Below are 10565 nucleotides of genomic sequence, written 5' to 3' on the forward strand. Positions count from 1 at the left end.
TGAAGTGTGAAATACAACCAAAATTCTACCTTCATCCTACCCAGAAATTATTGATTTTGGAGTTTTAAAAAAATTGTACCTTTTTTACTGACAGAAAAGATCAGCTATGTATAAAATAGTTGAACTTGACAGCATACAACTTAAAGTGGAAATGTTTTTGCCAGGGCATGTCTTGGTACCTTGTGAAAGCTGGCTGCCCTTGTTCTTGAGATTGACTTTAAAATGAACCAACTCTGAAAAGTACTTCTGTTGCTGTGGTCTATCCCTGAAAACAGATGTCTTGAAACACTTTTCATATTCTTAAAATAATCTTCACTTTTGTTAAGAAGAACATGTTGGTGGATAATTATGCTAATGTTTCCCTGTCCCTGATTTCCTGATTAGAAAAAAGGACGTATGGGTTGTGAAAAAGAGATTTTCAGAAGATTGTTGGCTTCAGTATTCACGTTCCATCACGTCATCTGGGTCTGTTAGTGTAGCGACCCTCAGCGCAATCTGTCCCAGCTTTTACGTCCTTGCTTCCTCTGAGCAGGGGCCTCCTCCATCTTAGTATCATCATATTTAAAGAAATTGATGATGTTCATCAAGGTGGGGCCTGTGGCAGTTGAGCACCAAGTAACCCAAGTCACCTATGCAACAACTTCTGGGCTCTAGAGTAATTTCCTAGCATTGAGGGTAAAATAGGATGGAGTGCTCCATTGATCATTTGGGAGATGTAGGTTACCTGATTTGTGCCTTGGGATGCAGCATGAAGCAGAAGTCCATATTGCAATTATGATTTTAGAAGGAAATAAGCGTTTCACTAGCCAGCCAAGAAATTATTTTCTTAACTTTGAAATCATATTTGAGTTGTAGCCCCAGAGTTCAATTTCTCATTGTAGATTCAGTAACTTACTACATAACATTACTTGTCACTTGAACCACTCACTGTTGTGATTCTGAGCAGAAGATGTCTTTTGATTGCAGTATGTAAGGCAACCCCTGCAGAAGGAGACAATACAAGGAGAAAGAGAACAAAGCCTGCAGGACCAGAGGCCTACAGATGGACATTTTATTCACACCCATAGCAGCAAGAATGACCTCCTGCAGCAGATATTCCACCTGTAATATCGCTTTGGAACTGTGGGCAAAACCAAAGGGCCAGTGTTTCCATTTATTCCATGTTGGTATATGGGGTTGAACTGGAAAATTCCCTGAGGCATAATTCATTGGCCAAATTTTGAGAGGGTGTAGAATATGACTTTAGAGATGAGTGGTTTTGTGTACGTGTCTAATGATATTCAGCCTGACGTTCTGCAATTTTAAAAGTTATAACAAAGTATCATTTTTCATTTGAAAAAAAAAATCCCAGATCTGCTTTTTGCTATTTACAAGTTATGTGAACTAAGCAAATTATTTAGATTTTCTAAGGCTCAGTTCCTTCATCTGTAAAATGGGAAAAAAAAAAAGTAAATAACCTAAAAGGGCACTCAGTTTAATTTATTCTAGATGGTTTGTTAAACAGCATACCAATTTATGATCCACGACTGCCCCCTAGAGGTAAAATTAAAATACTGCCCCATAATTATGCTAAGTATAATCTCCGAAAGAAGGTGCAGGCTACAGCTGTGATTATAGGTTCAAGTTGACAACAAGACTCATGAGACAGAAATAAATTGTAACCTAGAATACAAGGCAGAAGATATGGCAGATGCTGCATTTTCATCTCACCAGGTGGCCCAGCAGCTACCCAAGTACACATGTCCCGTTGTCATTCATCCACAGGGCACTTACAGCTGCCATGGGTGAGCCAAGGTGTGCAGCGATCACTTTGACTCATAGAACCTAAAGCCTTAGCCACACGCAGTGGCTTACACCTGTAATCCCAGCACTTTGGGAGGCTGAGGCAGGAGGATCTCTTGTGCCTAGTCTGAGACCAGCCTGGGTCTCAGGCAAGGCCCTGTCTCTTTAAATAAATAAATAAATAAATAAATAAATAAATAACCTGAAGCCTCTATTTCCCACCAATATTTCCTACCGTTCCCAGTTGCATAAGCAACTGTACGCTCACTGACAATGCCTCCAGACCCATGCGCAGTTCCACACAATTGTGTAGTCAGCATACGCAACATCGCCTGTTTATGTTAACTCTGCAGTTTCCAAGGAAACAGTATTGTGGAAGACCAAGGTCAGTGTCAGGCAGGCTTGCATCAGCCCCAGCTTGATATTAATTTTCCCTTTACTCACAGAAGCATAATTTAACATTAGGAAATCTTTCCCTGTGATTTGCCAATTAACTGATAAAGGAAAAAAATCATACAATCCTCTCAAAAATGCAAAAAAAATCATTCAACATAACTAAATGTGGATTCATAATTTACAAAAAAAAAAAACCCTTAACAAATTAGGAATAGAAGGGAATTTTTTCAACCTGTTAAAGTGTATCTACCCCCAAACATAAACTTTATGCTTGAAAGTTTGGAACCATTTCCATTAAGTCAGGAACAAGATTGCTATCAGCACTACTATTCACTATTATGCTGGAGCTCTTAGCCAGTGTAATAAGATAAATAAATAAGACATGTTAGCATAGAAAAAGAGAACACTATCCGTATTTGCAGGTGATATTACCGTCAATGAGAAAATCCAAGAGAACATAGAGAAAAACTATTTAAACTAATAAGAGAGTATTAGGCATAAAAGATACCTTTCCCAGGGTTGATAACAACTCTAAGGCATCCAGGAATATATCTCACAAAGGATGTACTTGATCTTCATAGAGGACAATACAAAATGTTTTTAAATATATAAAAAGAGGCCGGGCGCAGTGGCTCAAGCCTGTAATCCCAGCACTTTGGGAGGCCGAGATGGGCGGATCACGAGGTCAGGAGATCGAGACCATCCTGGCTAACACGGTGAAACTCCGTCTCTACTAAAAAGTACAAAAAACTAGCCAGGCGAGGTGGCGGGCGCCTGTAGTCCCAGCTACTTGGGAGGCTGAGGCAAGAGAATGGCGTAAACCTGGGAGGCGGAGCTTACAGTGAGCTGAGATCTGGCCACTGCACTCTAGCCTGGGCGACAGAGTGAGACTCCGTCTCAAAAAAAAAAAAAAATATATATATATATATATATATACATATATGTGTGTGTGTGTGTGTATATATATAAAGAATATAAATAAAGGAATAAATGGAGCGATATTGATGGGAATACTTGCTATTATAAAGGTATCACCTCTCTCCCAAAATAAACCTACAAATTAAATTCATTCCAATACAAACTCAGCAGGATTTTTTGTTGTAACTGGATTATAGATCCTAAAGTTCATATGAAAGAGTAAATGTCCATGAACATGCAAGATACTTCTGAAAGAAGAATAAAATGCCAGATATAACGATTGAATGTTAAACTACAGAAATTAAATAGAGTTAATTCGGACCAGCCTAAAGGGATAGAGAGCCCAGATACCGTCCAAACACATTGGTCTTTTAATCACCTACAAAGCCTCACACGATCTGACCTCATCTCTCCAGCCACTTGCCTCAGCTCACTCCACTTCAGCCACTTTGGCCTTGTTGTTCCTTGAACTTGCTAGGCCAGAACAGTGTGGGCTCTTGGCACTGACTTTTCCCTCTGTCTGGAATATTGTTTGTACAGATAATTCCCTTACCTCGTTCTGGTCTGCATTTCCATATAACCTTCTCAATAAGACCCACCCTGACTTCTCTGTTTCGAATCATCACTCATGTCCCTAACTCAGATCCCTCTTGCCCCTCCTCTACTTTTTCTCCACTCCTCACAGGACTTATCACCTTCTAACACCCTGAATAATTTACTTATTGTGCTCATTTTTAAAAAACATCCATCTGCCCCTGCTAGAATGTAAGCCCCACAAGGGTAGAGGTCTCTGTTTTGTTAGATCTCAAGTACTTTAACAGTTCCTGGCATATAATAGGCACTCAGTAAATACCAGTGGAATAAATCAATGGAACAAGGGCATTTCCAGTAGTAATAAATGCTATAAAGCAAATAACACAGAGGCATGTGACAGAATAACTGGGGCAGGCTTCTATAAATTGATTAATCAGGGAAGAACTCTCTGACTGGGTGACTTGTAGTGATAGGCTGGTAAATATTTAGCAACTGACTCTAAAACAAAAGCCCTGATTTATAGCTTTTGCCTATTTCCGTGGTGTAAATATTCCCACCATGGCCAATTCGAAGTTACTAGCGTAACATCACTGAATAGGGGGTTGGAAAGAGATGCACACACCTGACTCTCATAAGCCAATGCAAGCCAGCTCCAACACACCACTGCACTTGTATGGAATGGGAAAGCTCCATACAGGATTCCTGAGTGAATCACTAGAATGTAAACACCTGGGATTACAGGTATGAGCCACCACGCCCAGCCTATTATTATTATTCATTTTATTTCATGATTTTACTGGAAATGATTTTGTCATATGAAAAAGAGGGACAGGATAGGATTTCCTGTATCCCCAGCACCTGGAATATTTCCTGGTGAATTACACTTGCTTAGTAAATACTTCTTGAATGAGTGAATACATACATAAGTGTAGGAATTTCTTCATTCCCTTTTACCCAAGTGAGTACCTAGCTTATTTGCCACCTGGAATGGATAACTTTTTTACTGTCCCTCTTTTTCATATGACAAAATCTTTTCCAGTAAAATCATGAAATAAAATGAATAATAACAATAATAATAATAGGCTGGGCGTGGTGGTCATACCTGTAATCCCAGCACTTTGGGAGGCCAAGGCGGGTGGATCACCTGAGGTCAGGGATTCAAGACCAACCTGGCCAACATGGTGAAACCCTGTCTCTACTAAAAATACAAAAATTAGCTGGGTGTCGTGGCGGGTGCCTATAATCCCAGCTACTCGGGAGGCAGAGGCAGGAGAATCGCTTGAACCCTGGAGGCAGAGGCTGCAGTGAGCCGAGATTGTGCCATTGCACTCCAGCCTGGGCGACAAGAGCGAAACTCCATCTCAAAAAAATAATAATAATAGTAATAGTAAGTCCCAGAAATTAAAAAGCAGAGAGTAAGAACTTTTGTCTAAATAAATAAATAAATGCCAATATAAATGAATATTATAATACAAAAAGGAAAAGAGTAGTTAATGAATAATTTTAATTACATTAATGTGTTTTTTTGAAAAAAGGAAAAAACCTTATACTCATTTTGTTCCGTCATGGTAATTAATATTACAATTATTATTTTTGAGCCTTAACTTCTGCAAATTTGTCAATGACTGTGTCTAAATTTATCTTTTTTGCATCCTTATGTTCAATAGACAGTATAGACAGATTTTTCTTTTCCTTTTTGTGGGGGATTTTCTAGTAAAAAACGGAAAATCTGCTAGACAAATTCTTAAAAAGCTATAACACATAAGTTTTTCTATCTTCACTCAGAGTTGATTGAAAAACCCATTTTATTAATTTCAAATCTAAAAAGATTCTTTCACATGAAGCAACATACACACAAATACTTAGGAAAAGTCTTAAGCCTAGGACAAATTTGTCAAAGATTCATAAAAATCCCATCTCACAAATTCCAGAGACTAAAATTCTGTCCATGTATTTATTCATTGGAACTTATTCAAGTAACTTTCAAATGTCTCCTCAGTCAAAAAAATTCCATTAAAATATATTTACCAGAAAATTTATCAAGTATTTATGTTATATTTGTTTCAAATAAAAGGGTTTCACTTCTGCAAAAATCAGAAATTTGCTAAATCATGATGAACATTAGCATTATTAGATCCATTTATTTAGAATGAGTGTCCAGTCCTCTGTGAAAACAATTTAATCATACAAACATTATCATTTTTATTTCTTCTGGTAGTGTAAGACCGACATCTTTTTTTATTATTATTTTTGAGACAGAGTCTCACTCTGTTGCCCAGGCTGGAGTGCAGTGGCATGATCTCAGCTCACTGCAACCTCTGCCTCCTGGGTTCAAGTGATTCTCCCACTTCAGCCTGCTGAGTAGCTGGTACTACAGGTGTGCGCCACCATGCCTCGCTAATTTTTGTATTTTCAGTAGAGATGGGATTTCACCATGTTGGCTGGCTGTTCTTGAACTCCTGGCCTCAAGTGATCCATCCACCTTGGCCTTCCATGGTGCTGGGATTACAGGCGTGAGCAGCATCTTTTGTCGTTTCTCTCAGTATTCCTCTTTGGACTTCTTTTTTTCTACGCAAATATCCATTTCCTTGCATTTTGTTGTTCCATAATTAATGCCCGCCTCCATAATTTTGTATAGCAGTTGAAAGTGATTAATTTTTAAATAGCTTTATTGAGTTGTAATTTACCTATCATGAAGAGCATCCTTTGTAAATGTATAATTCAATGATCTTTAGTAACTCTATAAATCACAATCCAGCTTTAGAACATTTTCATCATCTCAAAAAGTTTACTTGTTCCCATTTGTAGTCAATCCCTGCTCCCACCTCCAGCCCCAGGCAACTATTGATCTGCTTTCACTGTCTATAGATTTGACTCTTTTTGGAAATTTTATAAAAATGGAATCACACAATATGTCATCTTTTGTGATAGCTTCTTTTACTCAGCAACGTGTTTTTGAAGTTCAGCCATGTTGTAGCATGCCCTTTTAAAATTGCTGAATGGCATTCCATTATGTGGATATTTTCTTTATGCACTCACCACTTGATGGACATTGCATTATTATCACATTTTAGCTATTTATGAACAATTGTGCTAGGAACATTTCATGGACAAGTCTTTGTGTGGACATATATTTTTATCTCTCTTGGGTAGATATCTAGGAGAAGAATTGCTAGGTCATAGTTAGAGTTTAAATTTTAGTAGGTGCCAAACTCTTTTCAAAGTAGTTGTACCATTTTATATTCCCATCAGCAGTGTATTTTCTTTTTTTGCTGAAGTGCAGTGGCAGGATCATGGCTCACTGCAGCCTCACTCTCCTGGACTTAATCGATCCTCCCACCTCAGCCTCCCAAGGAGCTGGGACCACAGAGCACGTGCCACCACGCCCGACTAATTTGTGTGTGCATGTGTGTGTGTGTGCGCATGTGTGTTTTGTAGGGACATGTCTTGCTATGTTGCCCAGGCTGGTCTCAAACAGTTGGGCTCAAGTAATCCACCTGCCTTAACCTCCCAAAGTACTAGGACTACAGATGTGAGTAGCATATCCATTTTCGTTTTAATATGCATATACCAAATGACTAAAGACGTTGAGTATCTTTTCATTTACTCATCAATTCTTTGTCTCTTCATCTCTCCTCTGGTGAAATGTCTACTCAAATTTTTTGACCATTTTTATTTTTATTTTTATTTTTTTATTTATTTTTGAAATGGAGTCTTGCTCTGTCGCCCAAGCTGGAGTGCAGTGGTGTAATCTTGGTTCACTGTAACCTCCGCCTCCCGGGTTCAAGCAATTCTGCCTCAGCTTCCCAAGTAGCTGGGATTACTGGCGCCCACAAGGACGCCCTGCTAATTTTTGTGTTTTTAGTAGAGATGGGATTTCACCATGTTGTCCAGGCTGGTCTCAAACTCCTGACCTCAGGTCAGCTGCCCACCTTGGCCTCCCAAAGTGCTGAGATTACAGGCGTGAGTCACTGTGTCCAGCCACCCATTTTTAAATCAGACAATTTGTCTTCTTATTACTGAGTTGTAGGAGTACTTTTTATACTTATCTCTAGTAATATTTCTTATCTTAAAGCCTATTTTGTCTGATATTAATACAGCCAATTTAGCTCTCTTAGGGTTCCTGTTCATATGATATATCTTTTATTATCCTTTTACTTTCAACCTACTTTTGTCTTTGAATTTGACATGTGTTTCTGATAGACAATATATAATTAAATCCTGCTTTTTAAAACATTTAGTCTGACAGTCTGTTTTTTCTGTCTAGCCTATTCACATTTAATGTATTTATTGGTATGACTGGATTTATGACTGCCATTTTTCTATTTGTTTTGTATATTTATCCTGTCCTGTTTCTCTGCCCTTCCTTGACTGCCTTCTTTTGTGTTAAATTTTTTTAAGTGTACTGTTTTAATGTATCTATTGATTTTTTTTTTTTTTTTGAGATAGTGTCTCACTTTGTTGCCCAGGCTGGAGTGCTGTGGCACAATCTTGGCTCACTGCAACCTCTGCCTCCCAGGTTCAAGTGATTCTCATGCCTTAGCCTTCCCTGTAGCTAAGATTACAGGTCTGCACCACAGTGCCTAGCTAATTTTTGTATTTTTAGTAGAGACGTGGTTTCTCCATGTGGAACACTCCTGTAATCCCAGCCACTCAAGAGGCTGAGGCAGGAGAATTGCTTGAACCTGGGAGGTGGAGGTAGTAGTGAGCCAAGATCACACCACTGCACTCCAGCCTGGGTGGCAGAACAAGACTCTGTCTCAAAACACACACACACACACACACACACACACACACAAACACACAAATAACAAAAACACAGTTTGATGACAATGTGTTTAAATGTGGATTTCTTTATGTTTCTCTTACTTAGAGTTCCTTGGGTTTTTTTAATCTGTAGATGAATTTTCAAATTTGGAAAGTTTTTGTCCATTAATTCTTCAGGTATGTTTTCTTCCCCTTTCTCTTTTATATTTCTGGGACTTCCATAGACATCACGCTTTGACATAGGTTTGTATGCTTCATGATATACCACAGATCTCTGAGGTTCTATTCCTTTTCTTTCATCTTTCTCTCTCTTCCTCAGATTAGACTATTTCTATTCTACTATCTTCAGGTTCACTGATTCTTTCTTCTGACATCTCAGGTCTGCTGCTGAGTCCATTTAGTGAATTTTTCATTTGTTATTGTACTTTTTGACTTTAGAATTTCCATTTAAGTTTTGTTTATAGCTTCTAATTCTTTATTGAGATTTACTATTTGTTGAGTCTTTGACATTAAATTTTTTTATTTCTCTAAACATAGTTGCTATAAATTTTGTAACGTATTTATAATAGCTGTTTTAATGTCTTTGTTTGCTGAATACAACACCTGGTCTTGAAAAGTGTCAATTTTCTATTGATGCGGTTTTTTCTGAGAATGAGTCACATCTTCCGTTTTTTGCATGTCTCATTATTTTTGTCGAACACTGGATTTTAAAATAATATGCCGTAGTGACTCCAGATTCTGATTTTTCCCCTGAGGGCTGTTTTATTGCTGGTTAGTTTTTTGTTTCGTTTTAAAACAGGGTCTCCTCTGTCTGCCAGACTGGAGTGCACTGGCAGAATCACTACTCACTGCAGTCTTCACCCCCGACCCCTAGGCCTCAAACAATCCTCCCATCTCAGCCTCCTGAAAACCTGGGACTATAGGTGCATGCCATCATGCCTGACTAATTTAATTATGTTTTGTAAAGATGGGGTCCCACTGACGCGGAAAAAGTTCCCTTGTGCCCCTTCACAGCGCGTGTGATGGGGGTGTGGCTCACATCTTCAATGCCCCGCTGTCCAAACCTCTAGAGGAGCATACAGACGGGGAGGCTGCGGGGATCTGACCCCACAGCAGTGTCTAGGGGTGAATGTTTACAGCTGAAGCCCCAGTGGGCATGTGTTACAGGGTGCTCTTTTAGTTTGCCGTCTATAGGTGGCTTGTGTTAACCAGCTCAATTAGACCCTCTACCTTGTCGAAAGGACAGAGGGCTTTCCGTATACTGGGGTTCTTGCCTTGGTGTACCGGAAGAATCGGATCACATGTGGGCTTGGAGAATGAGTGCAAGGTTTTATTGCGTGGAACTAGCTCTCAGCAGATGGGGGAGCCAGACGAGAGATGGTTTTCCCCTGAAGCCGGGCACTCAGCGACCCAGACTCTCCTCTCACTGCCCCAGCCATACTCTGCATTGCTCTGTCAGGGGACTGCCGGCGTGCCGGTCCCTGTCGGTGCAGCCCTCTTGACGTCCAGCCACCCGTGTGTTCCTCCGCTGATGTGCCCCTCTCTACCTTCAGCTGCCTCTGTGTTCTTCCACTGATCCGCTCCTCTCCATGTGCAGCAGCCTGTGTGTCTGCCAGCTAGGGTCTTAGGGCTTTTATAGGCACAGGATAGGGGCGTGGCGGGTCAGGGTGGTCTTTGGAAATGCAGCATTTTGGCAGGAAAACAAAAATGCTTGTCCTCATCCAGGGCCATGGGAGTGGAGCCCTAGCCAGGGACCACATCCTTCTCTACCCAGCACTTCCCTCCCCTCATTCTGTATCATTTAAAAGTGACTATGCTCGGGCAAGGTGCAGTGGCTCACCCCTGTGATCCCAGCACTTTGGGAGGCTGAGGCGGGTGGATCACGAGGTCAGGAGTTTGAGACCAGCCTGGCCAACATGGTGAAACCCCATCTCTACTAAAAATGCAAAAACTTAGCTGGGCGTGGTGACATGCGCCTGTAATCCTAGCTACTCAGGAGGCTGAGGCAGGAGAATTGCTTCAACCCAGGAGGCAGAGGTTGCCGTGAGCAGAGATGGTGCCATTGTACTCCAGCCTGGGCGACAGAGCAAGACTCTGTCTCATAAATAAATGAATAAATAAATGGGACTATGCTCTTCCTTTACCAGCATTTCCGTATTACCACTATG

At 40.2% G+C, this 10565-nt stretch overlaps 1 non-coding gene across 1 annotated transcript; it reads right to left on the minus strand.

Annotated features, from left to right (window-relative positions):
• Positions 1–5331: 5331 nt before the first annotated feature.
• Positions 5332–5393, minus strand: LOC112615796. The gene has a single exon (XR_003117471.1). It is a non-coding gene; the product is annotated as a U7 small nuclear RNA (small nuclear RNA).
• Positions 5394–10565: the final 5172 nt, after the last annotated feature.

Source organism: Theropithecus gelada, chromosome 1 (assembly GCF_003255815.1).
Source record: "Theropithecus gelada isolate Dixy chromosome 1, Tgel_1.0, whole genome shotgun sequence".
NCBI classification, from domain to species: Eukaryota; Metazoa; Chordata; class Mammalia; order Primates; family Cercopithecidae; genus Theropithecus; species Theropithecus gelada.